Raw genomic sequence first — 17782 nt, forward strand, 5'->3', positions numbered from 1 at the left:
ATAAGCGACAACTGCATGTAAATCTTACTGAAATAATTAGTTTAATTAGCAGCATGGTCATGCTAATTCAGCAGAAAAAGGCTGTTGAATTTACCAATTTAAAATGTTTTTTTAATAAAACTACAACCGTTTTATACTGTAAAATGTACAGGGCATTCTGTAAAGATGTAAAGCAGTGTAACGTTATTAGGCCCAACTAGCTACTTGACTGGTGCAATTGTGTCTGCTAATATTAACTGTCTAGATGGGTGGCTGGATAATTAGCAGATGGGCTGGATGGCTAAATGGATGGCTGAATTGTGACATTATCATAATAAGCATTCTACATGGACAGCTAACTAACTGAACTTTGGTTGATATCAACAGGTTGTCGTCCTATGACTAATCCTGGACATGCTCACATGGACAACTTCAGCTCTGGTGATGAGACTGTAGTAGAGCCATCTGGTAAGATTGGATATCACCATCCTTATTTCAAATATCTTTTTACAAATAGTGAGTGGATGTACGACTACCACTAACGTTACAACAACTATACTAGTACTACGAAAAGGAGAAATTCGCATGGGAGCGGGAGGTGGAAAGCAGGCGGTTGGATCTCGAGAGGTCACGCCTCGACTTTGATATTAAAAGAATGGAGGCTGAAGAGAGGCGCTCTCATGATAATCGACTAATGATGATGCAGTTTATGCAGCGTATGATGCCTACACCACCACCCACTTGTATGTATCCTCCTATGTATCCAGGTTCTTTGGCTGACACAACCACATTTCCATATGGAGCTCCTATGCCACCAGCTCTAATGGCTACACCAATTTACCAGCCAGACTCTCCTTAGAAGCCTGTAGTTTAGGGTAGCCATAACACACGACTAGTCACTTTGCTTTGCTCCTTCCTAGTCATGCTCGTACCCCTAATTTTTTGTGGGAACATTGTATTAAAACTAGCCATACTTTTTCATGAGTAATACAATGTTCCCACAAAAAATTAGGGGTAAAAACATGGGGTATGAGCAGGGGTGCACATAACTGGTGCGCCAGTGCGCATGCGTCGCCAAAATGCCTGCTGCGCGGCTGATCAGCGGCATGAAGGCGCTTTTGCGCACCAACAGCTGGGTCCAAGAAGCAAGCCCCACCAAGTAAGTAACTATTTGCCGTCCCCTCAGCCGAAGGTGCGACGAGTAATCCATCACGACGACCACGGCGACTCCCCTCACGAAAACATTCGGAAAGTATCGTAACTCGTACTTTCATTCCGCGTATCGCGTATCGCGTATCGCATGGTTATCACACCGACACTTGAAAATTCAGTCCCGAACGACTCGTCGCTAAAAGGAAAAACAACACCAAGGGACTTCACGTTTCTTTTCTCTGAAGCTTTCAAACGTTCAGACGTTTGTTTTACAGCTTCATTATCGCACCTAGACCCCTGACCCAGGGAATATGGTTGGGAATTCTATTAGAAAAAAGAAAAAGAAAAAGGCTTTGTTGCACAATCAAAATAACGAGCTATTTATTTTTTTTGTGATCAATTTTTTATTATTATTTCAGGGAGTAAAACAAGGGGAGTGGTAACATACAAATAAACAAAGGAGAAAATAGAATAACACAAATACGGTTTACCAGTACAAATACAAAATGCGCATAAACCTTTCAACCCCCCCCCCCTCCCCTTCCCTTCCCAATCTCCCTTTACCCCAATAATTCCCCACCTACCCCTCCTCCCACAAATGTCCCTCCCGCCAGATACCTCCCACCCACCCGCCATAACGAGCTATTTAAAGTGATGGCCTACAACATCCTCTACCATGCTTGAAATTGACGACAGTGATAACTTACAGCAGTCAAGAGAGCAGTGATGATGATTAAGCTTGTAGCATAAGTAAATGCTTAGGCTGTAACTTTTTGTTGAAAAGTTGATTTCAGTATTTACAGAACAGAGCAGTGCTTGACATCAGAGATGTCAGTTGATTTCATTGTGTTTAAAGGAGTCTGACAGACTTTCATGCTTAAAGAGCAGTCATTTGATTTTGCATTTGTTTATTTTGTTTTGCACACAATCATTTGTTCGTTCATCTTTATTTATGAATAAATGTCGTTTTGCTAATATAAGTTATCCATGTATCCCTTTTTCATCCATCCTGTGGGATGGGGTCGTGACTCGCGAGCTCGGGGAGCACCAAGCAGCATCCCTAGGTGCTCCTCTGAGCACTGGCCCCAAAAAGTTATGTGCACCCCTGGGTATGAGTACGACTTGGGAAGGAGCAAAGCGAAGTGACTAGTCGTGTGTTACTAAGTTTAGAGTAGCTCTGGTCTGGTACAGAACTACAGCCCTGTCCTAGCCAATGTTGAGTCATGTTTAGGCATAGGAAGTGAAAATAAGTGTTAAATACTGTGGGTATGTTACATTTTTATTTTATTTTTTTCCAGACTGTTAAAAAAACAACCCATCTTGGGGGGCACTTAAGTTCTCAGGTGCTGACAATTGTACACTGTACATATTTTTACTTTTACATTTATTTTAACTGAACACTACTTTTCGTTGAAGTTGTTAACTTTGTTTGTGGAGAAGATCCATGCTTCACAACTGTAGTGCTTTTCACCTGTCAGCAACCAAAAGAAAATCTTTAAATAAAGATACGTTTTTGATATACAATTCATCCTACTGCCTGTCTGCCTGCAATGTGTGCGACTAGAGCTTCACGGATCCTATCTGCAGTGGTAAGTGCAGGGAGGATCCCCTCTGCAGGGGCTTCTTCCTCAGGCTGGGCAGGTGTGTCGTCATCTGCAGGCTGCTCGGGTGGGTTGTCCTCTCCTGGGAGCGTTGGTGTGTAGTTGAGCTTCTGTATCTCACAAAAGTTGTGCAAAACAATGCAGGCTGCTACTATGTATTTCACATGTTCTGTTTGTGAGTCATTCCTCTTCATAATGGAACGCCACCGTCCTTTTAAGCGCCCAAAAGCATGCTCAACATGAATGCGAGCACTGCTCAAGCATTCGTTAAACTGTTTTTGAGGTCCCCTTGCTGTGCCGTCTGGGTATGGCTTCATGATGTTTGTTGTGAGGCTGTAGGCGGAGTCAGCAAGAATTAGCACTGGTATGTCAACACCTTGTATGTTCTTGGTAAGGGGGGGGAAGAATGTGCCATTATCAAGTTTTTGGCAAAGACGAGAGTTTTCAAAAACAAAAGAATCATGGCACTTTCCTGGCCAGCCAACGTCAAAGTCCATGAACTTGTACTCATGGTCAACCAGCCCCTGCAATTGGACACTGTACCAGCCTTTTCTGTTGTGGTAGTCGGTATGGTAGGCAGATGGTGCTACAATCGGTATGTGTGTACCATCCAGGGCTCCAGCGCACATTGGGAATCCAGTTTTCCTCTCAAATCCTCCAGTGATGGCTTTCACTTCAGGTACAGTTGTAGGTCTTCTAACATACACTCTCTTCAATTTGCAGAGTGCCTGACACACCTCCCAAAAGATGTCGCATGCAGTGCTTTTTCCAATTCCAAACAGGTTGCCCAGGTCGTGGAATTCAACATTGCTTGCAAGCTTGTACAGAGAGACCGCCACTCTTTTTTCCAGGGAGACTGGGCCTTTCATCACCGTGGTTTTGGGGTTGACATACTGGCGAAGCTGGTCACAGAGGTTGAGGAATGTTGTTTGTGGCATTCGGAAGTTACGGTACCACTCAGTGTCATCAAAGTTTTGCAGGACGTCACATTCCCAAAACAGACTTCTCCGCTCCCTTGGTGCGCTGGGGGTGGGACACCAACTGCTCACTGTAATATAGAAGGCAGAGAAAGGTGGTCTTTAAAAAAACAATACAACTGCTGGCCCTAATCGACAGTATTTTTTGTAATACAGTATGGTGCAAACAACATTCTTTTTTGGTGAATTTAGCTTTATTCCAATGTGGGTGCATTGAGCAAAACATTCATAATACAGGGGGGTAAGATCAAGGATGTTTTAAATGTAGGGTAAGATGTGTTGGGTTGGGTTAAGACTAGCCCAAGCCGCGACTGGTTTATTACATATAAGCCCAGAGTCACGGGTGGGCTGTCCGAACTGTCCCACAGTTGCATTGCTACTGATGGGGGTACCCATGGATAACGTTCATATTTGAGATACGACGTAAGGAAACGGGTAAGGATTCCCCTCCCCTCCGATTTGAGCAACATGACTATTTCAGTAGCACTGCAGTAGAGAACAGTGGGGCTGTGTTGGCTAACATTATTTGGCTAGCTAGCTATTATTAGCAGTTCATCAACAAGCTTACCGGCAACCGTCATAAGTGTGGCCCATCTCTGCAGCTTGCAAGACCTGGCTCTTCTGATCGATTTGATCACTCTTCTTCTTATTATTGGTCGCCATGAGGGGATGACAGGTGTAGATAGTGAAGATTCAAGGGAGTCAATAATGTCTTCCACATCCATTGTTTGTGGTCAAAACCGGAAATTCTAGTGTTAATATCGCGCGCGAAATCATGCAATGCGTACCAAATACTGACATGTCGATCCGGACGGTAATATAATTATCAGAGGACCTCAGGGTTTGCTGAAAAACAGTAGGTAATTCCAGCCGGAATAATTACTGGGGTCCCCGGAGTAAATCACTGATATGGTCGGTCCAGACGGGATAAAAATTACCGAATTACCCCAGGTAAAACATATATTACCGAGGTCCTCAGGTAATTTATATGCCGTCCGGACAGGGCTATTGTTCCCGGTTTCGACAATGACATGTTCATAAGGAACTTTCGGGTGTCCCGGGAGTCCTTCACCTACATCTGTCGTCGCCTAGGCCGTGTCCTGCAAAGGAAGACCACCAACTACCGGTTATCTGTACCTGTGTCTAAACGGGTTGCCGTCGCCCTGTGGAGACTGACACTCCTGTAATCATTGTTGGTGGCCAGTCACCTTTTTGGCATTGGCATTTCTACTGTTTGTCTTTGTTTGCAGGATTTCTGCAATGCAGTTATTAAGGTGCTGCTTCCTGACCACATTAAGACCTCTGATTCCCGTAAATTGATGGAGATGGCTACATTTTTCGGCAACAGGTGGAGGGCACCTCAATGCGTTGGAGTGATAGATGGCAGCCACATCCCCATAATAGCACCTGAAGCGTTCCCACGTGACTATTATAACAGAAAGGGATGGCACTCAATCATACTTCAGGGTGTTGTTGATGGCAAGGGTCTGTTCTGGGATGTTTGTGTTGGTTTTCCTGGGAGTGTCCATGATTCACGGGTTCTGAGGCAGTCTCATTTGTGGGAAGTTGTGACTGATGGACAATTTTTAAATCAGCACACCGCAAACATCTCAGGACGTGACATAGGACACTACCTAATTGGAGACCCTGCGTACCCTCTGCAACCATGGCTGATGAAGCCTTTTTCTGATACAGGCCGACTGACCCAGGAGCAACACATTTAGCAGGGCTCTACGCTAACCTTTTTCACTAGGAGATGTGCTCCTAAATGAAACATTTTAGGGGCACACAAAGAAATTTAGGAGCACAGTGAAAAATGTTATAATAACACATTTTTATTAGTGATTTTGCCATTTTTGCACCAAAATCACACATTGGCCCATGCCTACAGCCCTACTAGACGCAGAGGATATCAGTTGTCCATATGCTTTTGTATGTTGGCCGTCTGGCACGCTTAGAGGTCAGCCAGCGGTCCACGGCAGGAGTGGGATCGAAGTCCTCGACAGACGGCCCCTCCAGGCTGATCCTCATCAGGTCTTCGGTAGTGGAGACTCCAAGGCTGCTTCTTGTTGAATTCTTAATGCGGTTCTGCGCAGAGAAGCCTCGCTCACACTGGGCGGCTGAAATGGGCAGCACCAGCATAAGCTGCACCAACTCCAGTATGTTCTAGGGAAAATATGATATCTTTCAATTTCATTTAACTCTTACCATTAACTTATTAAAACCAACAACAGATGGATACCATACATAACCACTCAGTACTGTTGGTCTACCTTGTAATCCTGCCTGTAGGGGTCCTTTGTCAACATGGTCTCCCACAGGCCACTGTAGGACTTGTTCTTTAAATTGTGGCTGACCAGGATTTTCAGTCCCTGCCACTCGTCCTGGACCGCAGCCAGGTCACACCCCGATCTGCAGGATTGAACAGAGTAAGTGAGTTTGCAAATATGCAAACATAACATTGTCTCATATGGCAATGCAGTGTCAAATAAATTCTTACCTCTCTAGAGGCTCCTTGAAATGCCTCACCAGGTATGCCACATCATCATCACCAAAGGTGAGAAGGCTGGTCTGGTCTTCTGGCCATGTGTCGGGGTTTAGCACTCTGAAAGACACCACTGGCGTCTGGACATCCTCATCCTTCAGCAAACCACCAAACCTGGCTTTGAGATCATTCACTCCGATGTTGATGGCCGTCTCCATGTGCTTCTTCAGCTGGGGATTGGTGAGGTCCGTGAAGCCTGTCAGATTCCCCTTCAGTGTTATTCCCTTTAACAGAAAGAGCACACACACACACACACACAATTAAATGTATGTTGACTTCTCCACTGCAATTGTTCTATTGTGCAACACATAGGCCTACATTGATTCTCACACTAACTCTTAATCATAATGGTTTCTCTTACATCCTAACAAACTCTAATCCTAACACACCTGGAATCTCCTCCCATCATCATCCTGCTGCTGAGCAAGCATGGTCTGAATCTTCTCCAGCATGCCTCCTGCCTTTGCCCTAGACTTTAGTGCTTCAAGTCTGGTCACTGTCTTCCTCAACTCTGACGTGGCTTGGGGGAGGATCAGGTCATTCTTTTGCAGGGTGAGGCTAAGTGAGGATAGCTCCTCAAACATGTCTGAGAGAAAATGGCAGAATACACAAAATAGTGCATTCTCCATTTCCCTCTTTATCTGTTAAGTAGTGAGTAGATACACAATAAGTGTTAGTTAAAATTGTTTATAGCCACCTCACCTGTCAATTACTTGATTCTGAAAGTTAATTTGAGTCTTGAACTCAACCCTAACCCTATTTTTAAAAATGTACTGCGTAAAACTGACCTTCTTTGCCCGCCCCTGAACCTCCGCTGTTGTTGATGCTACGGCCAGGTGCTCCATGTGCTGCAGAACAACGGAGTACTGGCCTTCGTCAGTGGCGAGGTCCTTGTCTTGTCCATGCCGCAGGAACACTTTGAGGGCTCTGTGGACATGGGGGATCCAGCGAGTTCCCTTGACGCTAGACGGTTTGCATATATCCACACCGAGCTCTTGCCCGATATGATATAGCTCTCTTTTGGATTTTGAAGTGATATGGAAGACGTATCAGATGCAGAAGATCATACACCAGACACACCATTGGCTCTTTCTTTTGGATGGTCAGTATTGCCAGCTCTAGCCTGTGAAAGTCAGAACAGAATCTTACAAACAACTCACCATCTCTTCTCTCCCTCTATCTTGTGCCAACAGAAAACAATAATTCTGTTAGGTATTCCATTCCAGCACTTAAGAGCGTGTGCGCGCACACACACACACACACACACACACACAGTATTGTTTAACATTCTCTGCTAGCAAATAAAACAATATTTAAAACTTGTTTCAGTTACAAACCTATGTGGCATACAGTGGATTGGGATTATATGCCCCCCTGCCTCTCTTTGCAGGTGGGCAATCACTCCCCCACGGTGGCCCATATTCACAGAGGCGCCATCTGCCCCGAAGGAGATGCACTTCTTCATCCATGACCCTCCATCCTCCTCTGGGCAAACAGTGTGAAATGCAGCCTTGGTTGCATCCAAAACACCTCGAATGACAACACAAAAAACAATTAAACAAAAAGGCTTTTTGACAAACTAAATTATATCTCCATTATGAATAAATGATTAAACTACACAAGTATAAAGCCTATAAAGAGAAACGACTTACCAATGGCATGGGAGTGTTCAAGAGTATGTTGTCCGACCAGGAGATTGACTGGCTTCCCACCCTCCAACAAGCGCACGTAGACAATCTCGCATTCGATGTTGGATATGTCTGTGTCTCCGTCTATTAGAACGGCTAGATACTTAGCGGCTTTCAGCTTCACTGACAGGTTCTCTCTCATGAGGTCAGCAATTTGACCGATCATCTCAGCACATCTTACATCATTGTCGTATGTGGGATTAATGTCAATTCCGTTTTTTTTGTGGAGACGGATAAGTGGCCCAAATTTGACGAACGGTTCTTCTTCTTTTGCAATGAAGTATGCAATGTTAATCTTTATTTTCAGCTGCCTCCTCTTCTCCTCCTCGGACAGCAGCACTTGTCTCCTCAAGGCTGCTGTCACCGTCCCCGATGGTTTGTCCTGTCTCAACAGGTACAGATCTCTGCACTTGATATGCCGCTTCGAGATGTTATGTTTCGTTACGCTATCCCTTTTCAGATGCGGGTTTCCTGATAGGAACGTCGACTTGCCAGCCTGTTTCTGCCCTCTACAATATTTGCAGAACATGACGTTGTCTTTAAACTCTAGCCATGGGAAGATTTCCAGCCACTTCGGATTAAATCTATATGTTTTCCCTCCGCCGGCTGCAATGGACGCTGGGGTGTCATCTTCGCTAGTAACGTTAGGCCTACTAACGTTGTTCTCAGCCTCACTGTCGCTACTAGCCGTCTCATCCCCATCTCTCTCGTTAGTTGAACCAGCTTGCGAATTACTTGGGCCCTCACCGGATTCCTCTTTTTCTTTGTTTCTTTGACTCGCAAAATACAAATGAATGGGCTTCATTTTCTTCATTTTGAGTCAAACTTTCGATAGCGCAGCCGTGTTCTTCTCAGGGAAAGTTCACACCACACGTTATCACAGAGAGCTGTACTGTGGTTGGCGGAATCGGATTGTGGCTTGTGGAATGTGGGACTTGTAGTTTAAAATATATATATATTGTAGTGTAGTGACCGCTCGTTAGCGAGCAAAGTATTCAGAATTCACGGCGTGTGTTGACTCAATCACCCAGGCTGCTTAGCGGGTGATATGACGGGATATAAGTGGGACAGAGATGAATGAATGTTGTTGTTGTCAGTACGCATGCAGAGAGTGAGAAAGCTGAAATCTTTCACTCGTGAATTATTTTCCCGTTTTTTTTTAGAACAAAATAAAATAAAATAAAAAATAATCTGTACTCGCACAGTGTGCTCGTGAATTTATTTCTATAGTCGCACAGATTTATTTTTAGTCGCAATTGCGAGTGAAATGGTCGCACTGTCGAGCCCATTAAATGGCAGGCTAAACAGTGCTAGGGCAGTTGTGGAGACATCCTTTGGAAGGCTGAAAGGTAGATGGAGGTGTCTCCTAAAGAGGAATGCCTGTCAATTGGACCTCAACAAAAAAATGGTGATGGCCTGTTGTGTACTGCACAACATTTGTGAGGAGCATGGGGACCGCTACATGCCAGACCCTCCAGTGATGGAGAATGTGCAGCCACCTGTTCGTATGTTTCAGGAACGTCAACAGGAAGGAGCTGGTGTGAGAGCTGCACTGCTTGAATATTTCAACTCAGACTGATGGACAGATGCAGTATTTTATTTGTGATATGATTTGTTAAAGAATGTGCAGCCACCTGTTCGTATGTTCCAGGAACGTCAACAGGAAGGAGCTGGTGTGAGAGCTGCACTGCTTGAATATTTAAACTCTGACTGATGGACAGATTACAGTTTCAAGTTTATTTGTGACATTATTTGTTAATTAATAATAAAATAATTTTATTTTAATCCAAAGCGATTTACAATTACGAATTACAGGGACATTCCCCCTGGAGTAACTGAGGGCTAAGTGCTTTACTCAAGGGCACACTAGTAGTGGTGTGGTTTCAGGCGGGATTTGAACTCACAACCTTCAGATCACAAGTCCAACTCACTATCCACTAGACCACCACTACCCCATGTTAAGACATGTAAAGCATTTTTTTGAATTGCCCCTGTTGTATGAAATGTGCTATACAAATAATATCATTTTTCAGTATTTCTTGCAATATGCAAAGCACTTTGAATTGCCCCTGTTGTATGAAATGTGCTATACAAATAATATCCTTTTTCAGTATTTCTTGCAATAAGCACTTTGAATTGCCCCTGTTGTATGAAATGTGCTATACAAATAATATCCTTTTTCAGTATTTCTTGCAATATGCAAAGCACTTTGAATTGCCCCTGTTGTATGAAATGTGCTATACAAATAATATCCTTTTTCAGTATTTCTTGCAATATGCAAAGCACTTTGAATTGCCCCTGTTGTATGAAATGTGCTATACAAATAATATCCTTTTTCAGTATTTCTTGCAATATGCAAAGCACTTTGAATTGCCCCTGTTGTATGAAATGTGCTATACAAATAAACTTTCCTTTTTCAGTATTTCTTGCAATATGCAAAGCACTTTGAATTGCCCCTGTTGTATGAAATGTGCTATACAAATAAACTTTCCTTGCCATTAATGCAGGTAAGACAAGGCAGCGGTGCCGTTAGTGATAGTCAATTGTCGACAGTGGGCTTGTTCCAAGAGTCTGATCATCTGGGGGAAGTAGCTGTTTGTTAGTCTCGTACTGTCTTCTTAGTCTTGTACTGTACATTTTTCACACGCGATTCATTTGCAGGCAGCTCTTGGTCAGAGCGGTCACAATGGGGGCTGCGTTAGTTGAGGGAGAGAGGAGTAGACGGAAATCCTCGCTGTAGGCTAGCCTCTCTGTAGACTAACCTCTCTGTAGACTAACCTCTCTGTAGGCTAACCTCTCTGTAGGCTAACCTCTCTGTAGGCTAACCTCTCTGTAGACCAGTGTTAATTTTGGCAGCTATTTTAGATTTAGTCTTAAAGCCAATGCACACGGCGTGCGATTTTGTCGCACCACAAAATTCGATTTTCAACTCACACCATTGAAGTCTATGAGAAAATCGCATCCCAATGCACACGGCGTGCGATGCGATTTTGTCACACCACAACATTCCATTCTCAATTGTTACGTAGTCGGACAATAGGCTCTACCAATATTGCTTGCCTTGCTTCCACAATTTCTACAAGATACAACTGGACATATACAGCTACATGCTCGATTGTTATTATTATGTAATATAGGCGTATTGTATGTGAGATGGGCCGTGTAGCTATGTGGCATGACACGGAAATAAATCATGCATGCAGTAATTCGTAGAGCTAGTAATGTGTATAGTGGCAGCTGTGGGCTATATAGGTGTGGTGGCTGGCTGATGGTGATGTTCATATCTTGCCCCTGACTGTCAAACAGTTAAAATAGATGATTGCTCCATCCACAATTGAAGATGTCAGGTGTTGGGAATTTGTATTAAAATAACTAGAAGTGATAAATCATGTACTATGTGCTCATTTAAATAATATGTGACTGAGGTCAGTTGAGAAAAATGGGAAGGTCACGCAAAGCTAAAAGAGAGGTTCTGTTTTTGAGCGACATGAAGAAGAAAAGCTCCTGACTAAAATAAAGTATTATGATTCAAACCCATTCAAAGTTGATCAATGATTCCTACGCTGAGCTATGGTAACTTTCCCGCACCTACCGCACAATACCTCCGGAAAACCGCAAAAATTAGGCATTCATCGGTAGGGGGTAGGTGCGGTAAAGTTACCATAGCTCATCGTAGGAATCATTGATCGACTCGGGGTTGGTCTCTACGTGTTTAGGAGACTCAGGCGCATAAAGAACATGAAAGGGCTCATGTCTCTATCACAACCACAGCACAGCTAGGCGCGAATCATGCGAAGGGGAGCAGGATATGGCAGGGGACTTTTCTAGGCAAAACTCCGGTTTTGAAAAAAGCACTCCGTACCTTTACGAGGTGATAACTACTAATACGCTGCCAATCCAAAAGGTCTATCATATCAAAACATAATCTAGGGATGTATAGGAATAAGAAAATCACATCTAGGATTTGCCCAGAATTTGGTAATGAAAAATGGTTTGGCCCAAGGACTAAGCTCTGCTTGATGTGAGAATGTGAGAACTTGATATTAAGAGGTGAGAACTTGATATTATGCATTAAGTCATGGTTTTCAAATAGTCATTACATAAACATTAGTCTGCAAATGTATATCTTCCCGTATTTTTACCATAACGAAACACTGTCTAAAAGATAAGGTCTGCTTGATGTACACGTGGAGCAAACGATGTGGCTAGCTAGCTCTGAAATAACATTTCCGAAATTTGCTTCACTTACACTTTTATTTTTTCTTAACAGATTTGGATTGAACTTCAGCTTCCAGAGTGAGAACTTGATATTATGCATTAAGTCATGGTTTTCAAATAGTCATTACATAAACATTAGTCTGCAAATGTATATCTTCCCGTATTTTTACCATAACGAAACACTGTCTAAAAGATAAGGTCTGCTTGATGTACACGTGTAGCAAACGATGTAGCTAGCTAGCTCTGAAATAACATTTCCGAAATTTGCTTCACGTACACTTTTATTTTTTCTTAACAGATTTGGATTGAACTTCAGCTTCCAGAGTTAGGACAGGTTAGGCGACATACACAAGTTTGCTAAATCAATAGCACCACACACAGCAAAATGTCCGGTCCTTTTACATGTCGATCCTGTGGCCTGTCTTTGAAAACGGTTAAAAGTTATGTTGACCATCAGGTACTACATAGACATGAAGCAAACAAGCAATACCCTTGTTGTTTTGCTGACTGCACACGTCAGTTTCTGAAGTTTAGTGCTTTGAAAGCACATATTTACCGTAACCACAGGACCACCTCTGTTTCACAAAGAAAGGATATAGGAAGTTCATTCAAATGTGAGACCGCAAGTTGTCAGAAACAATGTACTGATCTCAAGGATCTCCTTGCACATCTGAGATCACATGTATTGAAAAAAGAGACAGTAAAATGTCCATTTGCACATTGTAACAAAACCTTTAAAGTTCGATCATCATTCACTGCACATATCTCAAGGGTTCATAAGCATAAAACAGAATTGTTTGTAACCCCTACACAATCGCAGTCTACTCAGGATCCCGCTGAGGTTGAAAGTGATTTAGATGCAAGTCATAGAGCAAGTGGATCTGACAACATGCCAGATGACACTGAAATGAGAGCCCTGTATCAAAATAATCTATGCCTGTTTTACATGCGTCTGCAGGCTAAATGCCTCATTCCATCATCAACAATAGAAATTATTGTTGAAGAAATTAACAGTTTGAATGACATGTGTCATCAGTACACTAAGAAGGAAGTCAAGGAGGTAATGGCAGCTAAAACAAACCTGTCTGAGACTGATATTGACAGAGAAGCAGATTTGCATTATTCGTGCAGCTCTCATCTTTCCACTGAGTACAGAAGAAAGGAGTTCTTCAAAAATAACTTTTCATATGTGCACCCACAGGCTATTTATCTGGGCACAGATGAGAATAGGAGGGAGTGCTATGCACAATATATCCCACTTAAAGATACTTTAATATCCATGTTAAAAGACCCTGCTGTGTGGCAAGAGTGTGTGAAGCCACAAAATAATGCTGCTTCTACTAATGTGTTCACTGATGTTTGTGATGGATTCGTTTTCAAGTCCAACGACTTATTCAATGAGCCAGGTATAAGCTTAAAGATTATCTTGTACCAGGACGCATTTGAGGTAGTGAACCCTCTTGGATCATCAAAGAAAAAGCACAAAATAGTAGGCGTATACTTTACACTTGCCAACTTCGAGCCCATCTATCGTTCTAGTGTTGACAACTTGCAGCTTTTGCTTCTGTGCCCTGAGAGATGCTTTAAGTATTTTGCACATGAAAAGTTATTCGCACGGCTGCTGTCAGATATGAGGGAGCTTGAGAGAGATGGACTGGTCACGTCATCTGGCCAGGTGGTGCGGGCAACAGTCCTATGTATTCTGGGTGACAATTTGGGATCCCACTCTATAGGTGGCTTTACTGAAAACTTCAGTACTGCTAGTCACTGCTGCAGGTATTGCTTAGTGCCTACAAAAGAAATGCAACACGTGACAAACCGGTTTCCTGTAAGAACAGTTGAGACCTACAAGACGGCAGTGCAACAACTACAGGACCCAGAGGCAACAAATGTAGAGGGACTCAAGTTTGACTCTGTTTTCAACTTTCTTGAGTATTTCCATGTATGCCAGCCAGGGCTCCCACCATGACTTGTTTGAAGGCGTAGTAGCCTATGACCTTAACCTTTACTTGAGGTATTTTGTAAAGGTGAAAAAATGGTTCACATACACACAGCTGAACCGACGAATCGCACAGTTCAAATATGTGGGTTCTGATGCTGGTTCTGCTCCTTGTGAAGTGAGTAGAAGTGGTATGAAGATTGGTGGGCAGGCAGCTGAGAATTGGTGTCTTTTGAGACTTCTACCAGTGATTATTGGGGATAAGATGTCAGATACTAAGGATCCAGTGTGGCAGCTACTGATCTTGCTGAAAGAGCTTTGTGAGTTTGTCTGTGCCCCCAAGATATCTGTCCCTCAAATCTGTGTCCTCAATGAGCAGATTCAAGATTATCTTGAAACAAGGAAAGAGCTATTTCCCAGAGAGAAACTCAAACCAAAGCATCACTACCTCGTCCACTATCCCTCTTTGATTATGAAACTTGGTCCACTCATACGGTTGTGGACAATGAGGTTTGAGAGCAAATACTCATACTTCAAAAGATGCATAAGGAGGACACAGAACTTCAAAAATGTGTGTCAGACACTTGCAAACAATCATCAGCTGCTTCAGTCATATCTGAACTCCAGCTCTTTCTTTGCTGCAACTTTGCAAGTCAAAAGCTTGTGTCCTTACCACACCGAGTTGTGCAGTGACAAAGTGCGTGATCCGGTTGAGGCAAGCTCGCTCCCACATCCTGAGATGGTGTCAACAGAAGTGCAGTGGAAGGGTACCCTGTATAGGAAGGGCTTTTTTCTATGCATTAAGAATGAAGAGTCAGTGGAATTTGGACAAATTGAGCTGATTCTGATGAAGGAAAACAAGTATGTGTACTTCCTGGTGACACCACATTCCTCATCCTATCTGGCAGAGTACGGCCTCTATAACCTTGGAGAAGCAGCTAGACAAATGGTTTGCATCAATGCTGAACAGTGTTTGGACTTTTATCCACTAGCTGCATATAGTCTATGTGGAATGACAGTCCTGTCCCTTAAACACAGTGTTCTGGATAAGTAGCTTACTGAATTAGCTACTGACGATATATGGGTAGCTGATTAGTTGGGGGAGGGGATTGGAATCTCAGTTCTATTTGATCTTGATTCTTGGAGTAATGATTCGATTCGATAATTGATTCAGTACATTACATTTTTAATTGCTGCATGAGGGTTAGGTTTTTGATATAGAGTACCGAGTGTAAGATACCATGTAAAACATGAAGTGAAAAACCAGGTTCTTTTGGCCTCGCACGTATGATACACAGGGTGATGCACGCTGACTTCACACAATTAGATCCGGTCCCAATGTCATATGTGCAAGCCCCAGGGGGCTATCTGAACGTCCATTGTAATAAAAACAAGTGGGTTAGGTCAGGCCAAGAGCTAAGCTGTTTAATATTGGTTAGGGAGGGGGTTGGGGTGTGGGGCCATGGCAGGGAGAGGGCTAGAGGATAGGAAGGGAGAGGGAGAGGGTTGGGGTGTGGGGCCATGGCAGGGAGAGGGCTGGAGGATAGGAAGGGAGAGGGAGAGGGTTGGGGTGTGGGGTCATGGCAGGGAGAGGGCTGGAGGATAGGAAGGGAGAGGGAGAGGGTTGGGGTGTTGGGCCATGGCAGGGAGAGGGCTGGAGGGTAGGACGGGAGAGGGAGAGGGTTGGGGTGTGGGGCCCTGGCAGGGAGAGGGCTGGAGGATAGTTAAGGTTAGGATTAGGGTTAGGGAGAGGGTTAGACGATAGGGTCAGGGTTGGGGTTAGGGCTGGGGTCCGGGTTGGGGCTAGGAAGGGATAGTAATCACCATAGGGGCGACTGTGCCCTGGGCTGGGGTAAAAATCGTAAGTTGGTAAAAAGGTAGAATCGTGGATATCCCTTATAAGGAAGGGTTGTTTGTGAAGGTTCATGGAGGTTCAGGGTTGGGGGAGTTAGGGTGGTGAGGACCAGGTTTCAGTCCGAGGTGGGGTTAAGATTGGGGCCCAAGTTCGACGCGGGGTTAAGGGTTGGAGTGGAGGTCAGGACCTTGAAGGTATGGGGTATGTGGGTAGTGGTTCGGATTGGTCTCGGGATTTGGTTAAGGTTAAGGCATTGAGGTATTGGTTTAAGGTGCATCATTAGAGGGTTCTAGTTAAGAAGATAAATATGGGATCACATCATCAGTTGTCACCAAAGGATCACTGGGCGTTTCGGCCATGAAACAAGACACCCTCACCTAAGGTTGGCCCACTGGGGGAGATCAGAACCCCAGTGTTGGAAGGGAGATTATTTTCCTAAGAGGAGAGAGAAGGGGGGGGGGGGGTTTGTTTTTTTGGGAGTTTTTTTTTTGTTTTTTCACCTGTGGTAGGCGATGTTCAGTGAAGTGGTTTGCGGGTGTCCCGCTAGGTGGTGACTGGCAGTCGCTGGTTGGGTCTGTTCCAAGTAACTGCGTGTCTGTTATAGGAATAAAGGTTTGTATTTTTGTTAGGGGGGAGGGGGGAAAAAACCAAGGGACAAGCAATAGGGACAAACGAAGACCAGACCGAGTGTTAACCTAGCTGGTAGTTTACCATGCAGACCCTAGTAGGAGAAGGAGGTCGAGTGCAACCAGGAAGCCAGACCGCGTGTTAGCCTAGCCGGTGGCTAACCAGGTGGAACACTGATGGAAGGAGGGGGGTCGATTGCAACCCGAAGACCAGACCGTGTGTTGGCCTAGCCCCTAGCTAACCCTGCAAACGCCTAGTAGAATAGGGAGGCCGAGAAAAACCAAGGACCAGACCGAGTGTTAGCCTAGCTAGTAGCCCATTATGTGGACACCTAGTAGAGTGGGGAGGTCGAGAGCAGCCCTAAGGCCAGACCGCGTGTTAGCCTGGTCGGTGGCTAACCAGGTGGAACACTAATGGAAGGAGGGGGGTCGAATACAACCCGAAGACCAGACCGCGTGTTGGCCTAGCCCGTAGCTATCCCTGCAAAACGCCTAGTGGAGTAGGGAGGCCGAGAAAAACCAAGGACCAACCGAGTGTTAGCCTAGCTAGTAGCCCATCATATGGACACCTAGTAGAGTGGGGAGGTCGAGTGCAGCCCTAAAGGCCAGACCGCGTGTTAGCCTAGCCGATCGCTGATCAGGTGGAGAACTAGTGGAGGGGAGGGGGGTCGAATACAATCAGAAGGCCAGACCGCGTGTTAGCCTAGCTAGTAGCTATCTATGCAACCGCCCAGTGGGGGATGGAGGCCGAAAAAAGGAAGGACCAGACCGAGTGTTAGCCTGGCTAGTAGCTCAACAGGCGGACACCTAGTAGAGTGAGGAGGTCGAGTGCCTACCTAAGGCCAGACCGCGTGTTAGCCTAGCCGATAGCTAATCAGGTGGAGAACTAGTGGAGGGAAGGGGGTCGAAAACAATCAGAAGGCCAGACCGCGTGTTAGCCTAGCTAGTAGCTACCTATGCAGACGCCCAGTAGAGGACGGAGGCCGGGGACAACCAGAGAAGGACCGGGCCAAGCGCTAGTTAAGCTAGTAGCTTACCCTGCGAACGCCTAATAGGGGGAGGAGGCCGCGCACACACACAAAACCACCCGACAAAGCGCTAGTCTTGCTAGCCGCCAACCCCGCATGCCGCTTAATAGTACCTACAATGGAGAGAGAGGGGAAGGAGGTTAGGTACAGACTAAAAAACAGGACCAAGGGTTA

Source organism: Nansenia antarctica, assembly GCF_963989245.1.
Source record: "Nansenia antarctica genome assembly, chromosome: 1".
NCBI classification, from domain to species: Eukaryota; Metazoa; Chordata; class Actinopteri; order Argentiniformes; family Microstomatidae; genus Nansenia; species Nansenia antarctica.